General features: G+C 34.9%; 1 pseudogene; it reads right to left on the reverse strand.

Annotated features, from left to right (window-relative positions):
• Positions 1 to 27551, reverse strand: part of LOC128311859 (ATP synthase F(0) complex subunit C2, mitochondrial-like) — a 131608-nt pseudogene that overhangs the window by 89339 nt on the left and 14718 nt on the right.

Consider the following 27551-nt stretch of genomic DNA (forward strand, 5'->3'; position numbering starts at 1 on the left):
TATATCTTTATAACAGGAGGTAATACTACAACGTGTGACGAGGCGCCCACTGAAGTTAGGCTCTGAACTTCCCACAGAGATTGGAGATAGAGATGCCATCTTCCTTAATGATTACATTTTGGAGTGGTGGCTGTCAGGTCCTTGAGACAGACAGTCCTGAGATGTAAAACTGGTAAGAAGTTTTTAAAAGATTGACACCATAAAGGGACAGAGACAAAATTTACAGGTGCAATGTTTTTAAGTAAGTGCTCTAAGAAATGGGAGGCAGTAGACCTCTGTGGTTAGGCCTGTAAGATTCTGTAAAGATCTCTGTGATAGAGAGGTCAGGGCTTAGAGGCAGGAATAAGCCTGCTGAAGGTACAGTCAAGCTGAGGGCAATTTGAAGGCCATCTTGCTGAGCATAATTTAGAAGGAAAGTACAAAGGACTCCATAGACAGGATGGCTCACACAAATGTCATGTACAAGCAAGTAAAAGAAATTCAGTACATTTGAAGCATCTGATATGAGAGCAAGTATTTTGGAGATAAATCCATAGCAGTTAGGATATGAAGAGTATTACAAGTAAATTGAAATGTAATCTGGTGCAGCAAAATAAAGCATGATTAAAAAAAAAAACTAAGGAAGGCACAAATGTATCACATAAAGCAAAATCAGAAAGAAAAATGATGTCACTGTGTCTGAGAGAACAGCATTTTGTTAATACGAGTGTGAGTAAATGATATCAGAGATGAGGCCTTAGAACAATTTGAGGATGCAGCAAATTTGAAGTCTCTCTATGATCTTTAAGACAGAAATCTTGATAAAACATGAAAAAAGGAACCAGATGTAACGAGTCGAGAGAGTAGTGAATTGCAGTTGAAAATATAAAAGCAGAGCATGCTATAGAACTTTCAAGAAATCTGGCAGTAAAATGAATGAAAGGTAAAATGTTGCAATTCTTTACATTGAATAAAGTTTAAAAAAATAGTTCTGTATTGGTATATATTAGGATGGCTTTACAGGCTTGGCTGATTGGCACTTTTCCTCTGTGTTCAATCTACCACGTTGATCCAAAATTTGCTTGGTGGGTAAAAACAAATTTCTTATCAGAAATATGTTCATTTCACATGGGTTTATTCCATGCTGATCTTCAACTGTCTGGATTAAACCCTTCCTAGATCCATTTGTTCAATGTCCTGATACTTGGCTTGCTTTAAACCAGTGGCTTTAATGGGTTGTATTTTCAACATTGGTTCAGAAATCTCTGAATTGATTGGGAACTTCCCAATCAACACTACAGCTCAAACTCATCCAGGGGCAAAGTTTATTAAGATCCTTTGTACAGATCCTTCTAACTTATGATGGTGTTTTGTCAGGATAAATCCATTGTAAATTGAAAATATTATAAGTTAAAAATACATTTAACACACCCAACCTACCAAATATCCTAGCTTAGCCTAGCCTACCTTAAACATGCTCAGAACACTTACATTAGCCTACATTTGGGCAAAATCATCTGACACAAAGCCTGTTTTATAATAAAGTATTGAATATATCATGTAATTTATTGAATACCGAAAAGGAAACGCAGCAATTGTACGAGTATAGAATGATTGTACGTGTATCTAGTTGTTTACCCTTGTGATCGCATAGCTGACCGGTAGCTGCCGCTCACTGCACCCAGTGTCACCAGAGAGGATTGTACCACACAACTCTAGTCCAGGAAAAGATCCAAATTCAAAACTCAAAGTACAGCTTCTGTTGAATGCATGTCACTTTCACACCATCATAAAGTTGAAACATGGCCACTTGAACCATCATAATTTGGGGACTGCCTGTATATTGCTCAGAGCTGCAGTGTCAATAAGGCAGGCTAAGCTTCAAGTTTGCCAGTCAGTCTGGAAATATCATTTGCATAACACTGCACTCACTCTGGTACTAAGTCATTGTACCACCTTGAATGGAATGGTGATTGATAGCTACACGGATCAAATTGGAGACACACAGAATGTGTTGAGCGGTGGGAAAATTAGAAAGTTAGTGGGACTGTGGGGGGGTGGGCAAAGAAGTTAGGTGGACAGCATGCGGAAATGGAAAACGTGACAAAGCAGGTGTTTGCCTTGGACACTTCAGGGCCTACGACATGCTGCTCCTTCAAGGGAAAATGTAAAAATGAGAAACGTGTTAGTCATAGAGACACTCACTAAAATGAATCATCATCTGTTTGTCTTCAGGATATGTTCTCTATTCACTGTAGATCTTTATTTGAGAAAAATGTTATAGTATACTTGTCTAAGAAAGTATTGTTTTAAAAGTTTTACCTCAGAAAACTACTTTTTCCTAGTTTTGCATATGATTTGCACTTCGTTTTCGGGGAATCATTGTATTACATGATAATTATATACATAACATTATATATACAATGTTACTTCACTCCCAACCCCTTTGGTTAAATAAATGTTTAGTTATATTAATCTATACAATAGATTGTATGAATCTATTGTATAGACTGTATAATCTACAAAATTTTTGTATAAAAATTGGTTAGATATACAATAATATAACTAAAGAAATAGGATTGAGTTTTTAGTCTGAAAAATACTATATACATAAGAATTATAGAGTTACTATACTATTTATTGATAACTAAATGCACATTTTAGTACACTTATTTATAAGACACTTTTTTAAAGGCAAAATTCCTGTGTTTTTATGTAGCTTACACAGCATGTAATTAAAACAAAGCATGGGTACTTGCAATAAAATAAAATTATCTCTAAAATTATCTGTTTATTTTTTGTGACATAATGGATAGTTAAGACAACAGTTACAAATCTCAAAAGAATTATGCTATTTTTCTTGGTTACTCATGTACTATATTTGAGTCTCTGTATTCGAAGTTTCGCATCTAGAGTCTCTACCACATTAGCCTCTAATTGTCTAGCTTACTTGCCAAAAATAACAGCAAACAACAACAACAACAACAACAAAAGAAAACTTTAAGTTAAGGAAGTTAATTCAGACCTTTTTTTAGGAAGGCATGCATATCTTGATTAAATATTTGTATGATAATAATATTACTCAGGGTAGAGTAACCATGAAAACAAATGACTCCCTAAATCTCTGTGGTTAATGCAATAAAATTTTATTTCTCGTTTGTGTGAGGTCCAGTACTTTGGTCCTTGCTAGACAGCTCTTGTGGACAGCTCCTTTCCATGCTCTGACTCAGGTATACCCCACCTTCTATTGTGTCTGCCATTTTTTTAGGGCTTGGGAGAGGAAAGACAGAAAGTGTCAGAGGGATATTCAATTGCCTTGCATTCCAGCCAAGATTATGTCTCATGTCCCCACAGAGAAACAAAGAAGCTGGAAAACAAAGGTATTTATGTATGTCTGGCCACCAGAGAAGCACTAAATATTGGTAAATAATCTACCACAATTAAGATGACTTTATTTTTTATTAACATTTTATAAATGTGAATTCTTTTATGGTGAGATCTATGGTTGATGTAAACATTTTTGAAGTTATTATTGTCTCTATTACCCAGTGAAGACTTGAGTAAAATAATTTGGCTACAATAATAGTTCATTTAGATTTAACATTTAAATCCAGCACTACTTATTCTCTACTCTAAATCACTATGTTTAAGGTCTGCTAAAAAAAAAAAAATGGAGTGGTGACTACAATGAAAGTTCAGGTATTTTGTTTACCAGGAAAAGTTACATAATGTGTACTTATATATAATTTCTTATAGCTTAAATTATTTGGCATAAATAGTGAAGTCCAACATAGATAAAGGATTTAGGGTATAATAAAAGAACAGAGAATTCAAATATTAAAAAAAATTCTTAAAGACAAAACTGATTTGTATTACCACCCAGGTTTATCTTATTCTACTTGATTTTGATCAAATCAGAATTGTGTTAAACAGTCTAATAGACTATTACGCTATACATTTTTTAAAAAAATATACTTATGAGTAATGCAAAATCAAAATAAATAGCTTTCCTATTACCTTTCCCCAAGATAAATTTATCTCTGATCACTCCTCATTATTTAATAAGTCTTTCAATATTAGTAATCTATTAGTCCAAAATGTTTCATGTTGAGCTGTTTTTATACTTGTGCGGTCTTCTCTCTTACCCACTAAGCTTGTCAAAATGTAAATTGCACTCTCTGACCAAAAGTACAGCAGGAGTCCAGCCTGGTTCTTTTTTACACAAAGCCACCAACAGATTTGTTAACAGATGCTCCTGGGGTCTGTGCACATAATGGAAACTTCAGAACCTTACAGGACCCACAGTTTCTCTGTTTGCAGCACAAGGATCATTTAACAGTAGGTGACACTTTTGGCAATGTATAATTAAAGGGCTTGTTTTAGCAAAATTACACACTGTGAAACACATAAGAAAAGGGGAGGGTGTAACATGCATGAGTGTACAATTTAGATTGTGGCAGAGAATGAGCACAGCTGGAAGCTTGACAATTTTGTCTTTAGTTCCTGAGGTCAGATTTAGAAAAGCAAACCACTATGTGTTTCAACATTGTTCACGTTATATATGGATCAATAAGATAATTGAAAGTGTCCTACCTCTTTATTCTGCTAATTGAGACTGGGGAAGATTATAAATGGGTCCACAACATGACAAATCAGAGGTCATCATTTAATTTGGATGCCACCATCACCTTTTCAAGGTATTCATATTTGATTTCTAGGGGAATAAAGCAAAGAGAATTTCAGTGAATCTGACTTGCATTATTCTGAACACATATGTTTCGATTCTGATTCATGAGATGTAATAGATCTTTAAAACAAGTTAGCTTTGGATCAACGAGGCTAACAGATTGCATCATATTTCTTTTAGAATCTACTTGTTAAGTGTTCTTCATCTTTTGTTACTAAAGGCAAAGGCAATCCTGTAGTTTGGAAACTCTAGTTAAGGGGCGTCTGAGTGGCTCAGTCGGTTAAGTGTCCGAGTTCGGTTCAGGTCACGATCTCACGGCTTGAGTTGGAACCCCGCGGCGGGCTCTGTGCTGACAGCTCAGAGCCTGGAGCCTCTTCAGATTCTGGCTTTCTCTTTCTGCTCCTCCCCCGCTCACACTCTGTCTCTCTCTGTCTCTCAAAAATAAATAAATATTTTAAGAAAAGAAACCAGGGGCGCCTGGGTGGCTTAGTCTGTTGGGCGTCCGACTTCGGCTCAGGTCATGATCTCACAGCTTGTGAGTTCGAGCCCCGCGTCCGACTCTGTGCTGACGGCTTGCAGCCTGGAGCCTGCTTCAATTCTGTGTCTTCCTCTCTCTCTCTCTGCCTCTACCCTGCTTGTGCTCTTTGTCTCTCATAAATGAATAAATGTTTAAAAAATTTAAAAAAAAGAAACCCTATTTAAAAATATATATTAGAAACTAAAGAGAGGAAATACAATATGTTCCATTCCTGACAGTTGTACATCCCATAACTCAATAATAAAATGATTATGTTTCACAGTCATTGCTTCCACCATGGAAGACTACCCCTTTGAACGTCTATCACCGTTAACTACTTTTAATTACATCTGAAATGCATATAAATGAAATTATACCGTATGTACATTTTGTTCTAGCTTTTTTCGCTTAACATTATGTTAGTGAAATTTATCAATGTCATTGTACATAACTAGTTCACTAATTTTCATTAACATAAATCTTTCCATAATATGGATACATAATTCTAGATCTAGTTAATAGTGATGGATATTTTATCTACTATAAGTAATGTTGATAAAATGATTGTTTTCATGTATTTTGATGAGCATATGTATTCACCTTATATACATAGATATAGAATTGTTGATTTGCAAAATGTATGTATGCTTAGCTTCAGCAAATATTGTCACTTTTCCAAAGGGAAAAAACACTCCCCTAGTTCACAAAGTAACACTCCCATCATCCATATATTATGAAGGTTACATATCCTTACCAATACTTGGAAATGGGAAGTATTTTATTATATTTTAGCCATTCCAGCAAGGGTAGAGTAGTAATTCATTGTTTTGATTTTCATCTCCCTGATGATGAATGAGGTTGAGCATGTTTCCACGTTTATGGATCATTGGATGGCCTTTATTTGAAGTACCTGACCAAATCTTTAGCTTGTTTTTTCTTGGGTCGTCTATCTTGATATTGTTAATTGAAATACTTCTTTTTGTATTCTCAAAGTTGTCATTCATACATACACATACACCACACACATGTTTACATATAATCTTTTCCCTGTGGCTTGCGTTTCAAACTCCTAATAGTGTATTTTGAGAAACAGAATTTCTTAATTTTAATGAAGTCCAATTTGTCAGTTTTCCTTTTTTTTCGGTTACTTTTTTTCATGTCATAATTAGCTGACTGTATATGTGTGGGTATGCCTCTGTATTTCATATTCTGTTCCCTTGAGCAGTTAATACATATGTCAATACCTCACTGTTCACTCACACTAAAATTTTATGAAAGTTAAGTATCTGGTGTTATAAGGCCTCCAGTACCACCATTGTCTTTGTTATTATTGATCATTTGCATTTCCGTGTATATTTTACAATCAGTGTGTTAATTTTCATGCAACAATCTACTAGGAATTTGCTTGGATTACATTAAATCTATAGATCAATATTCTGAAAACATTAATATACTTACAATGTTTTCTCTGAATCCATCCATAAGTATAGTATAATCTTAATTTGTTTTTAATTTTTCTCAAACATATTTTATAGTATTATTTTGTTTTGTTTTAAAGATCTTATATAACTTTAGTATTATTTATTTGATCTCTTTATACCTTTTTATTAGTAATATTTTAATTTTAGTTTAATTTATTTAGTATTTTAAATTTTATTTTCAGTTTGTTGCTGATATTTCTGATCTCTTCAATTTTGTTTTTTTTTAATAATTCTTATAATATTTAATTTTATTAAGCTTCACAAAGACTCAGCTTTGTAGTTTGTGGGTTTCTCAATTCTATATTTGTCTTCTACTTTGATTTTTTTACTCTTATTTTTTAATAGTTCTTAACTTCCACATTCATTATGTTTAATTTTTTCCTTTGGCTTTTTAACTTCTTGAGATAGATACTTTAGTAAATCAATGATTTTTTATCTTTTTAAAAATATTCATTTAATTGTATAAATTTTTTTTCTTTCAGATTGAAATATTAGTGATCTCTATGTCTTATGCTTTAGAATAGAAAAGAACAAGATTTTTTTTTGGAAGATGAGACTTTGAACGCCAGTCACTCAATGACAACCCATTTGTATTTTATATAAGAGGTTCTAAAAAGATTTTGAAAGGTCAAAATAATAATATGGCAGTTGAAACTCAGTTCTAGAGAATATCACAGTGGTTAAATCGACCTAGTGCTACACAATACTCAGGTTATAAGAAAAAAGATTTGCAAAACTATAAAATTAATTATCTCAATAAGATCTACAGAACCTTGAAAAGAAAAAAAATAATTTAAAAGATACTATTTATTTATGATATTTATATATGCATAATTGTTTATTGAAAACATAACTTATGCAATATATGAATATATTTAAAACACAGTCCTGGGGTGCCTGGGTGGCTCAGTTGATTGAGCATCCTACTCTTGGTTTCCCTCAGGTCATGGTCTTAGGGTTCATGAGATCCAGGCCTGCATTGGGCTCTGCACTGACAGCATGGAGCCTCCTTGGGATTCTCTCTCCCTCTCAGACCCTCCCTTCCCCTCTTTCTCAAAATAAATAAATAAACTTTAGAAATAAAAACAAACAAAAAACATAGTCCTAATTTTCCAATGATTTTTAATTGTTTTTACTATTATTAGTATTTTTTTTTGAAGAGAGAGAAAAAGAGAGAGAAAGAGAGAGAAAGAGCCAACAAGAGCAGAGCAGGATCTGAGAGAGAAATTGAGATCATGACCTAAGCCAGAAACAAGAAGAATCAGATGCTTAACCACCTGAGCCACAAGGCGCCCCTCCCCAATGATTGATTTTGATTGAAATAAATTACAATTGTTGGAGAAGTGTTAAGCTTAAGTATTAAGATAAGATTAATAATAAATTTCAATTACTGAAAGTGGCTCAAATAACTAGCAGTTGGTGAACTGTTGTTAATCTATCATACAAACTCTGTACTCTGTATTTTCATGTGAAATTTTACTTAGTTCCTATAAGTGTCCTATGAGATGGATACTGTATCATTCCCATTTAAGAAAGTTGATTTTCTGATCTGCTTAGACTCTGTCCCAAGATCACAGAGCAAATACATGGAGCAGCTTGGAATTTAACACAGTTCTAGCTGTCCTGGGATTACAGGATCTAACAACTCAAGTAAGTTTTTACTTTTTAAATGTTTATTTTGAGGGGCGCCTGGGTGGCGCAGTCGGTTAAGCGTCCGACTTCAGCCAGGTCACGATCTCGCGGTCCGTGAGTTCGAGCCCGGCGTCAGGCTCTGGGCTGATGGCTCGGAGCCTGGAGCCTGTTTCCAATTCTGTGTCTCCCTCTCTCTCTGCCCCTCCCCCGTTCATGCTCTGTCTCTCTCTGTCCCAAAAATAAATAAAAAACTTGAAAAAAAATTAAAAAAAAATAAAAAAATAAATGTTCATTTTGAGATTGAAAAAGCGAGAGTGGGGGAGGGGCAGAGGGAGAGAGAGAGAGGCTCCCAAGCAGGCTCCCAGCTGTCAGCACAGAGCCCCACTTGGGGCTTGATCCCACAAACCGCAAGACCATGACCTGAGGTGACACTGAGTCAGACCGCTTAACTCACTGAGCCACCCAGGAGCCCCTCACGTAAGTTTTTCTTAGAACAAGAATACTATTTATTTTTCTTATAGTACAAGCAAAATTATTTTCCTGTAATTTTCATCTTGCTCTTAAGATTCTTACCAGTTTATAGACCATAGTAATATAAGTTTCCAAATATAGAATCTGAGGTTGTTTTTGAATCACGGGGGAATCTGAGCCTAAGAGGCTACAAATTATTAGATCAAAACGTCAGGAAAGAAATTATGTTAGTTTTTATTAGTTTAGACTTGAGTTAAAAGCTGAATCTGAATCTTGATCTCCAAGGTTTTGTCTCCATGTTAAAGACTTGGCACTAAATCCATACTCCATCAGGGCTCTTTTCTCTTTGTTTAAATTATGGGGTTTATTATATATTTTTTTGTCCAGGTAAATATGCACCCTCAAACCTCTTTTAGGAATAGAATATATCTGACTGATATGCAATGGCACATCTCTCTATCTTTGTTATTCTCTGTGTTTTCTTCTCCCAGTCGGCTGCCCAGGAACCACACACAATTCTTTCTCCACTATTAAAGGCTACCTGTACTTTTCATTATCAAGTGTATTGCTTTCAATCTAATGGCTACTTAATAAGGACTTTCACTTCAATCAATACTTACAAATCATTGGTATTGATATTTAGATAGATTGTTTATCCATATCACCTTCTGCCAATAAACTAATGAAAACATTTGGATTACAATGTTTGCTGTCCTAGAGAACATATTACAAAGAATGATTTTGTGTGTGATTTCCAGGGATTGGACAGACAACTGGTAATGGAATAGCTTTGTATATCATTTTCACTTGAATAAATAAATGTTAAAGGGTTTAATTGACTGCACTTATTTGCATTTACAAAATTGTGAGAGATATTATAGTTTTCAGATATATTTTCCCATAAGAAATTGATTGCTTTACATGGTTATTCTCAATTATTTCCACCATAGATCCTCTATCTTTCATTGGTACAGCTTTTTCTGCCTCACAATCCCCACCCCCTTTTTTTTAACAGAGGCTTTGGAATACAATGGGACTGGAGGAAGATATAAATTCTTTGAGTTGTAACTGAATCATTTGTTACAACTTCCTTCAGGATTGCTGTTGGTTGGTGGTCCTAGGGAAACAGACTGAAAATCAGATTGGCAACCAGGACTTTTAGCAGGTGTTGTTTGGGAGAGCAGGTCTGGACAGTCATGCGAGAGCTTCAATCACTCACTCAGAAAGCTCCAGAGCTGCCGTGCCCCTTGGATTTTTTTAGACACCACGGGGCACGGACCTTTTGAAACCCTTATATGAACAGTCCTGGGATGCTAGCTGCCCTGGAGAGGGCATGTTACTGGATGAAGCATCTTCTTTTGGATGCAGGAAATTCTGTTGATGGACCAGGCTGTGAGCTGTCAGATGAGGCCTGGGTTCTGAAGGAGGACCTGAGCAGCGCTCTTCAGTCACAGTTTCCAAAGGGCATGTTTGGAATCAATATACATATATCTATTTATATATTTTCTGTTTTGAGTACGGTGTTTGACTTTTTAAAACTCAAATTTCTCTCAGTTTTCTCTAAGTTTTGGTATTCATTGTTCATTTCAAAATACATGAAAAGGATTCTCTTATTTCTTTTTTTTTTTCTTATAAATGCAGTATTTGTCTTTTCTCTCTCAAACCCTGAGCCAACCACTTTCCCCAGACTGCCTGGGGAGGTATGGGAAAAGGAATGACAAGGCGGGGGGGGGGGGGGGGGGGGGCGGGGGGGTGAGATGGCTTCTTCACACTCAAAGATGATGAGAAGGGCCACCGTCAGGCAAAAGAGCCCCAAGGCCTTGGAGAAAGGCAAAGTCCAGGATGGCGTAGGAGAATAACTGTTGTTTCAGAGATGGGCCCCTGGCATAACCAATGGTGAGGCACTTAAACAGTCTGGGTTCCAGCCCCAGAGCCAGCCACCCCTACCACGGCAGCCCCAGCCCCAGTGAACTTGACTTGGGTGTGGCTGTCCTTTGAAATGGCGCTGGTTCTGAAGCTGAAGTTAGGAATAAGTGAGGTCAAGGGATGGGACGTGGGGCTGCCAAACTACTGAGGCTTTCATCTGTCAGGGTCTCTGGTGGTCCTAGAGCTGCTGCAGTGATGCGCTCAACAACTAAGAGGTGCTCCTCACCAGGAAGGGGCAGGAGACGAACTTTGCACAGGCGGATGTTTTCAGGGGATGAGGGGGCTGTGGCAGGGGGGTTGCTCCCAGTGCAGAGAAGACAGAGAGGGGCAGGTTCTCTTATTTCGAATATGTTTATATAGTTTTAATCAAGTAGGAGACCAGAGGAATGGGAAGGAAAACACAGTACCGTACCAAATGCAAGATGAAATATATTCAAAATGCATAAAAGAATAATTGTAATTTCTCCTCCAAATTTTTACTTACATTCTATTTAGTTAACATATAGTGAATATCAGTTTCATAACTGCAATTTTAAAACAATAATTTTTCATATATATCCTGAAATAACAAAATCATGCAAATAAATAGAGAGTTTAAATAAGGTTTATCCTGAGTGTTTTTTGGTCTTTGGACTCATATCTAGATAAAAAAGGAATGTTGATATACCTTTATCAACAAGAATTACATTCAATAACAATGCTTAAAAGAGATATTTTATTTATTTTAAGTTTATTTTTTAGAGAGAGTGAACACAAGTGGGGGAGAAGCTGACAGAGAGAGAGAGAGAGGGAGACACAGAATCTGAATCAGGCTCCAGGCTCTGAGCTGTCAGCACAAAGTCCGACGCAGGGCTCAAAATCACCGGACTGTGAGATCATGACCTGAGCCAAAGTCAGATACTTAACCAACTGAGCCACACAGGTGCCCCAGGCATTTTCTTTTTTAATTGTTAAACAACTGATTTTTTTTTTTACCAAGCATTTAGGTAAAATATATTTTCACACACCAAATGAATTTTTAAAAATATGTTTATTTCCTCTCACATACAACAAGTCTGGATCCACAATTTTAAATTCTAGGTTGTGCTGAGAAATAATTTAAAATGATTATGGAGCAAAGGCTTTCAGAAATATTCAGAAACAGTTCTCAACAACTGCTAACATTTATGGGCTGCTGTATCAGGGAACTGTGATGTATACTTAATGTCACTTATCTCATTTAATTCTCTACAGGACAAATGCTAACTCTATGAAGGCTGTCTTCCAGATACAAATCTGAGACCCAGACTGTTAGTGAAGTTGCCCAAGGCCATAAAAATAGTAAGTAGAGAAAGCAAGAAATAGATTTATCTTTACTTAGGTCCAATACACAGGGTGTTTCTACTATTATCAAACTATGGAGTTCAACAAAATTGGTAGTCACTTAGTTGGAATTTGAATATAAGCAATATAAATAAGATAAGCAGTCAAAGTTCTTGAAACATAGCACTCAGAGGCCATTTCCAACCCATTTTTGGAAGGGGCAATAGGAATAAATATAGATCTAGTGCTGATTGTTCCAAAGTGTATTATGTAGATGGGTATAATAAACTATTGTATATGCTTACAAAAAAGGACAATGATGTTGTTCCTTTCCAAAGTCTTTCAAATAAGTATAGGATATAATGGCTTATGAGTATGTATGTATTAATAAATTAATACATATATATTTTAAATTGCAGGACCTTAATGTAATAATGTGTGTTATAAACACCCCAAAAGAGTCTCTGGTATAAATCATAACTCCAAAAGGTTTTTGGCCAAATAATCTCTTTTTGTTTTAATCTACCATCTCTCAGGACTTATTTCCTTAGGATACCCTTTAGATGCTTCTGTGATATTATGTTAAATATAAATATCCACTCTAAAAGAACAAGGGCACTAAAGCTATAGTTATAAGATGACTGTATCATCTTATACAGCCCTACATTTAGCCCTACATACTTATTTAGCCCTACATAAACTGAAAGAACAATATAAAACAAAAACTGCACAATAGAATTAGAATCCAGAATTTGGATTTAATTTAAGAAATCCACTTAATATTAACTGAATCACTCTGTTTGGACAGATCCAAACATCCTAAAGTCTTTTTCATGCCAACCCACCCTGAAACTTAAATACATACTCTTCACTAAAACAATCTACAGATTTTGTCAGTCTGGGGCTTGGAAGACATGAGGATAGGGCCGATGGAGATTTGAGGGGCAGACGAAAGGACCAAAACATCAATTCAACACCAAACAACAAAAAAAGTGGGCCGAAGTTCATTGAGGGAAGGGAATCAAGTAAATGGGTAAAGGTGATGAAAGAGAAGGAAAAAAACAAAAAGAACCCAGGCTCCGTGCAGGCTATCTGAGGTCAGTACCCAGGGACAGGGCATTAGAAACAACTTGATATGATTCAGTGACTTTCTGAAAGTGGTGGTTTCTTCATTTCTTTCTGTCTAGAATTAACTCTTCTGAGGTGCCTACCCAAATGGAGAATATTAGGCACATGTAGCTAGGGATTGAGATGGGAGAATAAAAGCAAGTGTTTAAACAGTTCTCTCTATATGTTAAAGGGCATCTGACAGTACAGGGGAAAATATGTCTGAAATGAAGGACAAAGAAGAAGAGGGAAACACATCATTCCAAACAATGTAGTTACTGTTGCTTCATGCACATGGTCAAATTTTCTTATCCTTTTCTGTTAATTCCTGAAAACCGTTCCCAAGTTATTTCACATTTTTCCATTTCTGAAAGAACCATTGTCAAATTTACATGAAGGATAATTTTGCTGAAAGGATGTACTAGCCCTTCTCAATGATATTTATTAATAGACTGGGGAAGTTAATATATTAGATATTTCTCCAATATTCTAATGACTTTTCACCTAAGATCAGTGTATGCAATGTGGTCACTGGGTATGAGCAGAGATTAAGGAAAATACGATTAAGGAGAAGAAAGCTGCTCCAGTTAATTCTACATTTAACTGACATTTTTTAGCCTACTATTTTGCTTATGGAGTGATTTTTTGAGCATTTGAAGAGGAAAAAATATATTTTATCTGTATGTTGAGATATATTGATCATAGGCAACTGGTAAATCACAATAACTGTTCAAATGATAGTCAATAATACAATATATATGAGATAATTTTAAGGTAATATAATACCTAAAAAGGACACTTTATCATTATAGAATCTTACTAAAATTATTCTTAGGCTTTTAGGCTTCTTCATATTAATTTAGCATTTTCAGAAAACATTACAGATAACATGTGATACCAATTATTTTGATTGCTTAAAAGTCCTGTTTAATGAACTCACTATTTGGAGGTTTAAAAAATGTGAATAGATCATAATATATTTTTTGAACTACATTCTTATTATTTCAGTCTAATTTGTCAATTTCCCGACATTTTAGGCTTATTTCTTAACCAGTTGAGGACTGAAAAAGTCAAACGCATTTTTTATCTCAATTGAAAATATTTATTAACATTACTTCATAAATCTATCCAACATTTGGAATTCTCCTTAAGTGCTTTGATCTCTGTTTATACGGTATTTTGATGCTGAAAGCTTCCAATTTTATTTGATTGGAAATCAGATGTAAAATTTGAATACAAGCTACAATCTTCTTCCACTAACCCTCCATGGTTAAATTCTTGCTATATTTTTTCTGGTTCTCAAGTGACCACCATCAGCCATCTTTATTAAATCTGACTTTATTGAATGTTCAGCTCATTGCATTGTTATCTTTTACACATATTAGATGGAAGTTATTTACTCTTATGGGAATTGAATTTGAAATAACAATGGAATTCCATACATAGCTTTGTTTTTCATTATAAACAAGGCACAATATATTTATATTTATTATGTATAATGTAATCCAAATAAAAGTCTGTATTCTTTTTTTTTCTACTGACATTGACCAGATGATTTTAAAATTTATACAGAAATGCACAGAACCAAGAATAGACAAGGCAAGCTTCAAAAAGAAAAAATAAAATAAAACAAAATCTACCAGATAATTAAAACAATATGGCATTTGTTCTATTGCATATGAAACGACCCAAAACCAAAAAACGAGTCTAGAAAAAGTCCCACATATATTTGATGATTTGATTTATGATAAAGGTGCTGTACAGTATGATAGAGCAAAGATAATATTTTTAATAAAATGTGCCAGAGTATTTGGATAAGCATATAGGAAACAAAATATATCTTGACTCTTACTCCACACCATACACAAAATTTAATTTCCAAGGGATTGCTGATCTAAAAGGCAATTACCTTATAAAACAATATACCTTGTAGAAGATAACAGAAAAAAAACAACTATGTTAATTTGGAATAGACTAAGACAAGGAGAGCTAATCATCCACGGGAAAGTTGATAATGAAATTATACTGAAATTTAAAATTTCCATTAAAACAATTTTAAGAAAACGAAAAAGCATCTCAGAGAATTAGAGAAGATATTTACATTCAGATATCCAACAAAAAAACTCATATCCCCAAATGTACAAGAAACTACTGCAATTCATTATAAAACACACACACACACACACACACACACACACACACACACACACTGTATTTCACAGAGATCTTGGGAATTGCTTAAGTGAATGTGACACAACTGAAGGGAAAATGGGAAAAAGACTTGGACAAACTCATCAGAGAAAAGAATAAATAAGACATAAGAGAAGATACTTGACAACATTTGTTGTCAGAGAAATTCAAATTAAAAACACAATGCAATACTTCTACTACTTACACATATAAGAAATACTAACACTTTTTAAATCTGATAATACTAAGCATTGGCAAAGATGCTAAGTAACAGGAATTCTCATGAATTACTGACGGCAGGTAAGTATGACAAAATCACTTTGGAACAAATCACATGACGGTATCCAGGAAAGCTGAATACACACACTCTATGCCAACAATTGGACTTCTAAGTACATACCCAACAGGACATGTATTTACATACATTCCCCAAAAGACAGATTTCAAATGGCCACTCTAGCATTATTTGGGACAACCAAACACTGGAACCAATACAAATGTTCATCATCACGTGAATGAAAAATAAATGTGGGCATATTCACACAATAAAGCACTTGTATAATTAAATTTATGTAGAGTAGAAGGCAAAACTAAAGTATGTTTTTAGAAGTCAAGACAGTGGTTACACTTGTGTTGTGGGTGGTGGTTAGTGACTGGATGAAGGTATGAAGTGGACTGGGCTTCTGGTAATGTCATGTTTCTTGATCAGGGTGTTAGTTATATAGGTGTATTCTATGTATGAAAATTCACCAAACTGTACAGTTAGGATAGGCACACTTTTGTATATACAATCAATCCTCAATAAAAACTGAAAATCAAAGATATCCTCTATTGCATACTTCTTAATTTGTCCTCTGATCTCAGAAACATCTGTAGTCAGAAAGACTACAACTCATACTGGTTTTATTTACAAAATATAAGCGATTTAGAATTAATTATGAAGTTTTAGAGCTTAGCATGGCTTTTAATTTCTTTCATTAGTTTAATAAAAATCAAATTACTTATATCCTCTCCAAATCATGTAGCAAGGGGCCACACTTCTCACAATTTTTTTAAGTTCAAACTGCTGCATCAAAAACCATTTCAAAATTTGCTCACATCTTTGCACTAAGCTATAAAGGTAGACTTGGAAAGGAAGAGAAATGCATAGAAGTTTCTCCTCCCCCTTTTAAAGTTGAAGTTCTTGCCCCTCTGCACCTTTTCGAGATGAAGCAATGTGGCAGGAGTGAATTATTCAAATTTAATTTGTTGGTAGATGAAGCTTTTAACGTAACACCTAGATAACTTTTCCTTTAACTATGTAGTTTGAGTATATCGAAATAAAGAACAGTTAACATTAGATTATGTTATGCATTACCTTCTTCAAGTTCAGGCTGTTTGCAATTTAAGCAACACAGAAACAAATTTAAGCATTCTGGATTACTCAAGGCCATACCAATCTTGGAGTATGAATTCATTCAGTAAAGAAGTAAAGTTGTGCACAATTTCTAGAAACAAGAAGAAATCAGAAATAACTATAGAGTAAATTTGACTCTATGTTTATTAACAACTAGGAAATAAAATAAAAATATAAATGCAAGTTATTAGAATAATTTTTCCAGATTGGAAGATATATCATGTGCTTATACACGTTTAATATTAACCTGGTACAATTATTTTAGATACATAAGGCTAGACAAACCAAAAATTTGCATAAATTGAAAGAAAAGAAATTGTGTGTGAGATTGTACACATAGGTTTATGTTTATTAAGATACTAACTGAAATACCAATCTCATTTTGTTCAATGGTTATAAGTTCATGTACTATACCAAGTGATAATGGAAACAGCGATCTCAGCGACACTGGGAAATTTGGTTTTGACAGATTTTATGAGGTAAATGCAAGTTTTATGGAGTACTTGCTCTTCAAACCATTTTTAAGGTTTTCTTTGCTGTAACACACAATTAGTTAAGAATTCAAGCCAACACAGTGCCCTTGTGTATACAGCATATGTTGTAAGTGGCTCTTGGCTGACTTTGCTGAACAAGTTTATAAAGTTGTTGAGTATATTTTCTGTGCCAAAAGAGAAAATAAATAATACTTTTGGAGTGTTATTTTAAGAACATTATTTTACAGTCAGTACCATTTCTGATGGAAAAACCGTTTGCAATGCAACAGTGGCAACCTTGAGATAAGGCTAAAAATATCAAGTGAAAAGAATAAAGATGACTTTGCAAAGCATTTAAAAACATGAAAAATGTATTTTTGGAAATAGCTTTATAAAAGTTTACTCTGTGGGGAAATGACCAGATGGTAAGAAGATGAAGGGATATGATTAACGAATGTCATGAATTATTATGTCTTATAGAGGTTAGATGCTCTTTGCATAAATCAAGGATGCATCACGTTCTAACTCAAGCCAAACTTCAAAATTATAAGTTATCACAAGTTAAAACTAGATTATTATTACAAATGCACTGAAAAGGGTAAATAAAGCAAAGTATTTTTTTTTTCCTTTTTCTATTATCTATCATGAAGATACTTTTTTGAGCTTTGTTCTCTATTAGTGCAAAGAGGTGCATTGTGTAATGTGTTGGTAAGCACAATAGCTTTGAACTGAGAAGGGAAGCCGAGTCTGGGGAAAGGCAATCATGTTTCAAAATATGCAAAAGCTTGCAAAATGGGGTACTCATACCCGCCTTATTTAATTTATAGAAGCTGGATGTAGAAGAGTAGTTATAAAATCAGTAGAGAATATGCGTATGAAAGTAACATCAGTAAAGCGTTATAAAAGATAAGAGTAATAAGATAGGAGCTGAATGGCTCAGACCTTGGGAAGTTATGCTCCCTAGATCTAAAAAGAAACAAATTTATTGAGGAATAACTGACCTATGATCAAATTTATAGATTTAAGTGACTCTACCCCAACCAAAATACAGAACATTCCTATCTTGGCGGCTCTGCCCCTTCCTTCACTCCCCAGCCTTAAGCCATCATTGTTTGGATTGCTGTCGCCATAAGTTATTTTGCCCGTTCAAGAATTTCACATAAATAGAATCACACAATGCCCATTCTTTTGTGTCTAACTTCTTTCTTCAACATAATGCTGGAGGAATTCACCCATGTTGTTGCAATATCAAAAGTTTGCCCATTTTTATTTCTGTCGATTTCTACTGTATGAATGTACTACATTTAAAAACTCCATTTCATTTTGGAGGCGCCTGGGTGGTTCAGTTGGTTAAGTTTCTGACTCCTGATTTTGGCTCAGGTCATGGTCTCATCGTTCGAGAGATTGAACCCTGCATTGGGGTCTGCACTGATAGTGTGGAATCTGCTTGGGATCCTCTTTCTCCCTCTCTCTCTGTCCCTCCCCTGCTTGCTCTCTCTCTCTCTCTCTCTCTCTCTCTCAAAATAAATTAAATAGCATTTAAAAAAATTAAAACTCCATTTCATCTTAAATTTAAAATCCATTTTAAATTCGTTTTGTTGAGGATATTTGTGTCATTTCTAGTTATTTTTTTACTTGATGAATAAAACTTCCATGAACATGTATATAGAAGTTTCTCTGCAAACATATGTTTTCATCTCTCTTGGGCAAATAACTAGGAATAAAATTACTGGGTCACCTACCTAGTATTTACTCATGAGAAATGAAAACATATGTCCACACACCAAAGAAACAATCTCCATGCTAAGGTTCATAGAAGGTACTTTAATTATTTGTTTGTCTATCTATTTATATTTTGAGAATCTCCTTTGGGCTCGGGGATGAGACTGGATATTAATGGGGGAGGCTGATAGTCTCTTTCCTTGTTAAGCGGATTGATGATTCCATAGTCACACATTCTGTGAACCAGTTAATTCTGGGGAAGGCGACTAATATCTGACTAATATGATAGACTAAGGGATATCTACTTGCTTCTGGACTTTTGAAGTACCACCCTAGGCTCTGAGACGTGAACACATGGAACGCATTTGCTGTGGTAGAAGAAACAGTAAGTTTGTTTTATTATTGTTGCATTGAGGTGGAGACAGAGTATAAAGAGCATCAAAATCGGCCCCCACTCTTCATGGGGAGGTGGGGTGGTAAGAACTGCAACAGCTCAGGGATCAACTCGGAGTCCTGAGGCAGAAAGGGGAGCACAGGTCATGTGGAGGAGCTGAGGACATCTGTCCCGAACAGGGGTCCTGCCGTGAGCATTGGTATTGGCACAGACAGTACAGAGGGCCAGAATATAGGAATCTATTCAGAGCAATGCACCTTGAGGACACCCTGAAAATACAACTCGAAAGAGGACTCTTTCTGGAGGGGATTAATATCTGGCTAGCAGGCTTTGCAGGCTTATAATCTAATCGTGTGGTTATAAAAACTACATATGTTCTAATTTTGTTGTCACGGATTCAGGGAAACAGTGGAAATGGGTTCTGCTCTTGTTAATTCAAATAATTCGTATGTTTAGGGCTTCTAATACTCAACCTCACAGACATTAACCTAAAAGTTATCAACCCAAGATGTATTCTTACTGAGTAACTCTACTAGGCCCATTCAGCTTTGGAAACTCTTAGAAAATTAATGGTGAAATTCTGTTGGAACATTTCTGCATTGCAGGCTTGGATAATTATAAGAGTCTATACCCACTAGTTTCAAATACAATCATTTTTTCTGTATGCATGAAACTGCATTAATGTAAATATCCTGTATGTACTACATTACACTAATAAAAAATATTACAGTACACTAAAAAAAAAGTTCACTGGTCACTGGAATTAATGTTTCCTCTGGAAAAGTCCAGAATTTTTCTCCCATTTTCCTTGTCCCAGGGAATCTTTCTACATTTCTCAATTAAAAATCCTAACCACAACGGTGACTTATTATTTTACTAGAACTAAAGTCAAAGTATTTCAAGACAGACATTACAGTTATAACTTCTGAGTAGGTCTTAACATGCTATTACACCCACAAAGTAACTGAGAATAGGAAATCCATTGCCAAGGGTATCAGAACTGGCATGCTAAATTATAGATGTAGAATGTAAAAGAACATGGTTCCATCCTTTTTTTTAAACACGTATAATTTAATTTTAATTTTGGCTCTTCCCCTGTCATATAAAGATCTCCATGCCTTAAAAGGGTAATGTCTCCCTGTAATTATAATTGGTACCTTTGAAATCACAAAACTGTAACAAAGAGCATCCTTCCACAAACCCCTGGAGAATATAGGTTATCACTGGCCATGCAGGCGCAACTCCCACTCTCATCACAAAAACATGAATAACGAAAAATGACCCGCTAATATGTAGCTGCTGTAACAATTTGTAGACACAGGTATTTTATTGACTTTTTTGATTTGAGAACCAGCCAGAAATCTTTACCCAAAATAAAGCACTTTCTTTCCAACTGCAGCTTGCCAAGGGCAATTGTCTGCAAGGTCCCTCTGCATTATATCTGAAATGTGGTTAAAACTTTATTTTATCCATACACATCCCATTTCCATTATTCATGCTATGTAAGTTTCTTGAATAGCAATCTTTTACACAGTAATAAAAAAAATTGTTATGCCATGATCTTCTTTAACTCCTTATGCTATGTCATTAAATCTCATTTATTTAATACAACTTATTAGCAACTTGACATTCTAAGTAAGAAAGAATTTCGTTTTATATCCTGGTTACTACTGGGAGCAGTTGTCATGTCAATCTTATGGATTTGATTCATTCATTACATTTCTTAGATGATGTTTGTTCCTTATTGTCCTAATTTCAGTTTTATGAGGGAATACGAAGTTTCTACTAATATTTGAAACTGAAGGGAAAGAAATCTTAAGAATTCCAGATGTTGCCTGTGGGTCATACATGCCTGGGGTGGGGGGCAGTGGCGCCTGGGTGGCTCAGTCAATTGAGCTTCTGACTTCAGCTCGGGTCATGATCTCCCAGTTCGTGAGTTCAAGCCCCGCGACCGGCTCTGTGCTGACAGCTAAGAACCTGGAGCCTGCTTCAGATTCTGTGTCTAGCTCTCTCTCTGCCCTCCCTTATTCGTGCTCTGTCTCTGTCTCTCTCAAAAATGAATAAACATTAAAAAATTAAAAAAAAGAGTTTCTTGGGAATTTGGAAACTGACAGCAACATTCAGCATCAATGTCAGAGATATAGTCAGATCCTTGGAGGAGAGGAAGATGCAAGGAATATGTGATACTCCCTGGATTTTATCCTATAGAACGCAGCTGTGATATCGGTATAGTTTCCTTTCAAAATGAAGAAAAAAAAGCCAAAATATATTTGGCTACTTCAGATATGCCACAGGTATTACTTGTTTTATTACAAGTATTAGTAACACTAGGCATCATACTTACAATAAGTTATTTGACACTAGAAATAAAATTATAAATATTAATGAACTTTGGAAATTTTGAGGAAAAGAAAAAGCCTCATTAACCTTAGAGTGGTGTGGGAAAGTCTCCAATGTTCCATTCCAGTTTTCCTAGTCTGCTTCATCTCCACCATCACTGGAAAAGCAAACAGTGCACAACATCTAGGTCCCTGGTCCCTGTTATGCATCCACAGATTCACAGATGCAATGGTCTTTCCAGTCCCAGCCACGTCACATACCCTCAGTCCTAACATTGTTTTTCTGAAGATCTCTTTAGAGAGGGCGGAGTAAGTGTGGTCCTTTGCTTCATTTTTTTTCATTTTATAATTTATTAGGAAATAGTCTACCACTTGTTCCTTGTATAACTTCTTCAGAAAGAACTTCTCACATTGTATGGTAACTCTTCGTTGGGCTGCTCTTCTCATCAGGCTGAAAGAAGCTTTGATGCAAAGCTGGATCTTATTTGCTTATTTTTCTCCCATACCTCACATATTCCTGACACACAACAGACAATCAGTAATTATTTGTTGAATAAACAGAACCATACCACCATGCTTGCACAGGCTATGGACATAGAAACATATATGTATACTTTTTTTACTTGCGACTGTCTTTAGAGCTAGCAGTTCAAACTGATGTTACTCAATTGATGTGGCTCAATCTGAAGAACGCTTGGTTTTGAGATGCTTCAGTATGTTACTAAGATCTGAGAGATTTATTTGATACTACATAGAAAGGGGATATTATGATGTTATCTGTGATTAAGAAATATTACTTCCCAACATTGTAAAGGCAAGAGATAGGGAGAGAGATTGGATTATCTACAGTGGTGTTAAACTATCACAAATGTACATATCAGAGAATTTGTGATCCTCGATGTTCTTCCTTTTTCTGATAACACATGACAGAACTAGGTGATGCTTCCAAAATATTTGTTCCTTTAGGAACCAGATGAAATGCCCTCACTTTTTTGTTTATTTTCATGGACCTTCAAATGTGAATCATAGTGTAATATCTGAAAGTCTGTATTTTAAGAAAATGGATTCCCAGTATAAGGTTTAAAATAAAACTAGAATGTTTTACAAGTACTAGAGAAGAAATAATATCAAATGGAATCAATATTTTTAAACTTGCCATCTTTTACCCAGAAAGCAGTAGAATTTTATATAGCTAAAACTTCACTTGAATGTGTTTTGGCATAATTTGATCAACTGTTATAAAACCAAAACCTATATGATTTCCAGAATTAAATATAAGAAAACTTTCATGCTTCAGTGTTCATTCACTTATAATATATTTACAGAAAAACAAAAACATACCTCTGAGTGTGACTGAGAAATTAATACCCAGCTCAGAATATAGCCAGAAGACAGATAAACGTATATATATTTTTAAAGCGATGATCAACAAAGAGAAGACTTGAATATAAAATTTGAAAATGCTCTCTTTTTCTGTAAAATTAATGTCTTTGTATTTGTTTTTTGATAAGTAAAAATTTATTTTGCATAAATACTGACAGAAAAAAATAGAACAAGTAGGATATTCAAGTAAACCAACATAGTTTTCTGTTGTTGAAAACTGGGAAACACATAGGAAATACTTCTATGATTAAAAGCAATCACTGAATAATTAAATGAGATTAACCCCAAATCATCATCCCCTGTTTTCAATAGAAAGAACAGCCTTAAAAATGAAGGAGACACTGATAATGCAAGACTTGCCTTATGTCAAATTTAGGAGAGGCAACAGAATGAGATAATGCAGTCTTAAGTGTTGAATGAGGTAGCCTCGAAATGAAATGAAATCTGAAACGAAAAGACACTCCCAATGGTATTAAAGCATTCAGATATGGGCATATGTTTATAAGCAATATCTTAGACCTAACATCAAAGATAAAATAGTTTTTAGAAAAAGCACAAAGGAAATTTGCATTACCAAAATAAGCAGACCACTGTATTTTATGACTACGCCTGGAGAAATGAGGAAAAGAGGGCACATGAAAGCAGCCGCAGAAGTCATGGAGACTGGAAGTTATATACCACTGGGACTTTCCTTTTCAAGTCCGCACACAACAGAAGAAATCTTGTCTGCCGTGGATTCCACAGGGAGACTAGGTTTGCTGAAAAAGTTTGTGCTTCTTCTCTCTCCAGCTGTTGCTACAGCAGGGAAAAGTGAGAAACATACATAGACACAGAGATAAATACACGCTCTCCTGGAAATTGGGTGAGGACGGCCACCATGTTCTGCTGGGGTCAAGTAGTTCTGACTCCTCATCAATATGAAGGGACCTGGTTTTAGAATGTGGTTCAGAAGCTCTCCACCTCCCTTTGAGGTGGGTTTCATTTAAGTGCTGCAGCAAAACCAAAGCATTTGGAAATGAAGGTACGAGTCAAGAAAGGGAAGGAGCTAGGAACAATTAAATAAATAGAGGAAAAATTAATAGGCTTTTCTTACTTTTATAGTTCAGAGCTATTTTGTTTTTGTGTAAAATAATAACAACCACAAAATGAACAAAATTACACTTAAAGACTGATCAGTGATTTTTTTTTTATATATAAAGATTTGAAATGCTCATGTGGGGCTGCAGGTTATAGACCATCTAGGGAGAAATGTCAAAGTTCCAGCCCTCCTGACTGCTCCCCAGACACATGGGGTTATTTGATGATTTAATCACTGAATAGGCTGAGCTAATAATCTCCACGCCGTCAACCTGTCACTCTCCTCCTCAGAAACTCCCCTCATTTCCTAAAACAACCTCTCAATCCTCTTCGTTTCATTGTGTTTTTTTTTAAATCCCACTACACTACAAAATCCTGAGAGTATAAGATATAGATCCGTTTTATATTCATAGGGTCTAACTAATGCCGTTACATTTTAAATAATTTAATAAAAATTACATTTCAAATAGATAGCCTGATGTACCCTCACTGAATGGATATGTCTGATATAGACATTAGAATATTTAGATAGACCTCAGGTATTTTCTACAAATACCTTGCGATCTCAGGCTTCATTTGCTTCCTGGAATTTTTGTTCTGATCTGGGGTTACTTTACTACTGCTGTCATTTCATCTTAGCGTCATCACTGTCTCCAATATGAAAATTCTATTTATTTTTAATATCAAGTTTAATAATAATAAATAGCATTTAATGAGTGTGCTGCATACCAGCCATCTGGTGTAATTCTACGTAATTCCGAGTGCAGATATACTGTAAAAATGGAGTTTTATTATTACAATCATGGTAATGATTCTTCTACAGCAATAGAGCTACATTTATCTGGGAAAACAGGCTCATTTTTATCAAACAGAATTACACTTCCCTATTCAAACAAATTTTAAATCAGACTTCTTGCCCCCAAATTCGAAAGTAAACTCATTTTATCCTCAGAGAAACAAAGTGTTACCTTTCGAAGTCAGTACACTTTGTATATTTTTCACACGAATAGCTGTAATATCAGGAATGTGTTGAACATGAAATATGCACAATTTTCCCTTGTCAACCACTTAAAATTCTCTAAAATAAAAACAGTTATTTCCTGGGTTTGGTGGTTTTATTTCTCTCTATAATTTCCATTTATTTGTGGGCAATTAACTTCAATGCCATTCTAACACTTGTTTTGTAAATGAATTTTGGGGGTGGGGGGTGGGAAATCACATGCCTGGTTTCTAGATTCCAAAGTTTTGCAGTATTTCAGAAATAGCATTCCAAGTACTACTCTAACCAAGGTTATTTACAACATCTTTACTGTTAAATTTTTTTTAACATTTATTTATTTTTGAGACAGAGAGAGAGACAGAGCGTGAATGGAGGAGGGTCAGAGAGAGGGAGACACAGAATCTGAAACAGGCTCCAGGCTCCGAGCTGTCAGCACAGAGCCCGATGCGGGGCTTGAACTCTCGGACCGTGAGATCATGACCTGAGCCGAAGTCAGCGGCCCAACCGACTGAGCAACCCAGGCGCCCCAACAACATCTTTACTATTAAAGACAAAGGACACATTATACTTTTCCCACACTTGAACTTTTTAAAATGGAATCAATTCCATTGATGTTGCTACTTATGCCTTCCTGAGTGCACACATTTTAGCTTATAGGGAACTGCTACCCTAGATTTTCTCCTACATTTTTAGCCTGCTGTCTAGTCTCTTACCCTAGTTCACCAGTATTCCATGATAGCACTTTTGTCTCTTTACATGCTCACCGTGGTTAGCTTCATCAAGACCAGGTTTTCTGATTATTCAAATGCTTATGACTCCATCTGGCACTTATTTCAGAATGGAAATTCACCATCAATGTGAACATCCAAGTTTATGGAACACAGTTCTCTATACTTGGTAGCACTTTTTAAGTCATTAGCCTTTGTATATAATAAAACTGGTAATTTAAATAAGTGGAAAATAAATTGTTCAATATATAGGACAATTAGCAATCTATTAAAATAAGTGTAGATTTCTATCTCAGGCCAAATATTTAAAAGTTCCATATAGATTGAACATGAAAAATACAAGTTATGAGTGACTCATATAAAAAAGAAAGCTAAGGTAAGATTTCTTTCATGGAGAATGAAAGGAGGATGCTTATTTTTTAAAATCTCATCAACAACACCATTTACTTTTAGATTAATTGGTTTTCATTAGTAATTTTAAAGCTCTTACACAAATTTTAAATGATACCATTTACAGTACTGAAAATACTTGTAATTTAGAAAATATTAAGAGCATTCATTTATATCACACTTTTTTAACAGAATTATAAATTGTTTTATTTTGGTAAAATAGGGATCAATTATATGTTAGTTGAAAGACATATGTGATCACAACATATATACTAAATACACTTAAGAAATGTTTTAATGTAGGGCACCTGGGTGGTTCAGTTGGTCGAGCGTCTGACTCTTGATTTCTGCTCAGGTCATGATCCCAAGCTTGTAGGATCAAGCCCTGCTTCGGGCTCCACACCAACCATGGAATCTGCTTAAGATTCTCTCTCTCTTTCCCTCTGCCCCTCTCCCTCGCTCACAACTGTGTGTAAAATTAAAAAGAAATAAGAATAAATAAATTATTGAAAAATAAATGCTCTAATATCATATATGTACTACAGCAAACCCCTTTTAAAGTGTTGATCTATAAATAAGTTAATTTAATAAACAATCATGCTCAAAAATCATGTGCAATGCATACTTTCCTATGGAGCACATTAATGGAAAGAAAATACTCTAATATTTTATAGCAGTAAAATGTTTTCAAACATTTTTGACCTTGAGAAACCTTTCTAGCAACAGAAGTTTAAAAAGAAGATCAATAAAGAATACACATAAAAGGAGAATTGTTTTGGTTTGAGTGGGTTTAAGGGGTAGAGAGCCCAAAATACATAGTGATATGCAAAGCATGCCTGAGGAAGCTCTGAGCTCTATGGAATGCAGTTCTGTTTAATCATTTAATACCTCAAATTAATCATTTTCCGACACTATTCTAACAGACCATTAGTTACTTTTACATATCACAGTTACTTTTACATATGCTTGACCTTTTCTCTGTATTTCTATTTTCATTCATCAATATTACATAAATCTTACTCGTCACTAAAAAGAATATACCATGTTAAGTAAGGGAATGGTGATAATTTTATTACTGCAAAATATGTACATGTAATAGGGAAATAAAAAAAAATAGGTATTTATTAGGGCATATGAGATGTAAGTGAATGAATTTAGAAATTCACTTCAACCTTTCGCCTGTACAGTATATAAAAATTAGAGCTATGCTTTAATTTTCTAAGCAGTGATTTGTGAAGAAAATTAGGACTAATTGCATGAAAACCAAACCAAAGCAAAAATCAGCTATAATTCAATCTTTTTTTAATGTTTATTTATTTTTGATAGAGAGAGACAGAGCGTGAGCAGGGGAGGGACA

The sequence above is a fragment of the Acinonyx jubatus genome, chromosome C1, assembly GCF_027475565.1.
Source record: "Acinonyx jubatus isolate Ajub_Pintada_27869175 chromosome C1, VMU_Ajub_asm_v1.0, whole genome shotgun sequence".
NCBI classification, from domain to species: domain Eukaryota; kingdom Metazoa; phylum Chordata; class Mammalia; order Carnivora; family Felidae; genus Acinonyx; species Acinonyx jubatus.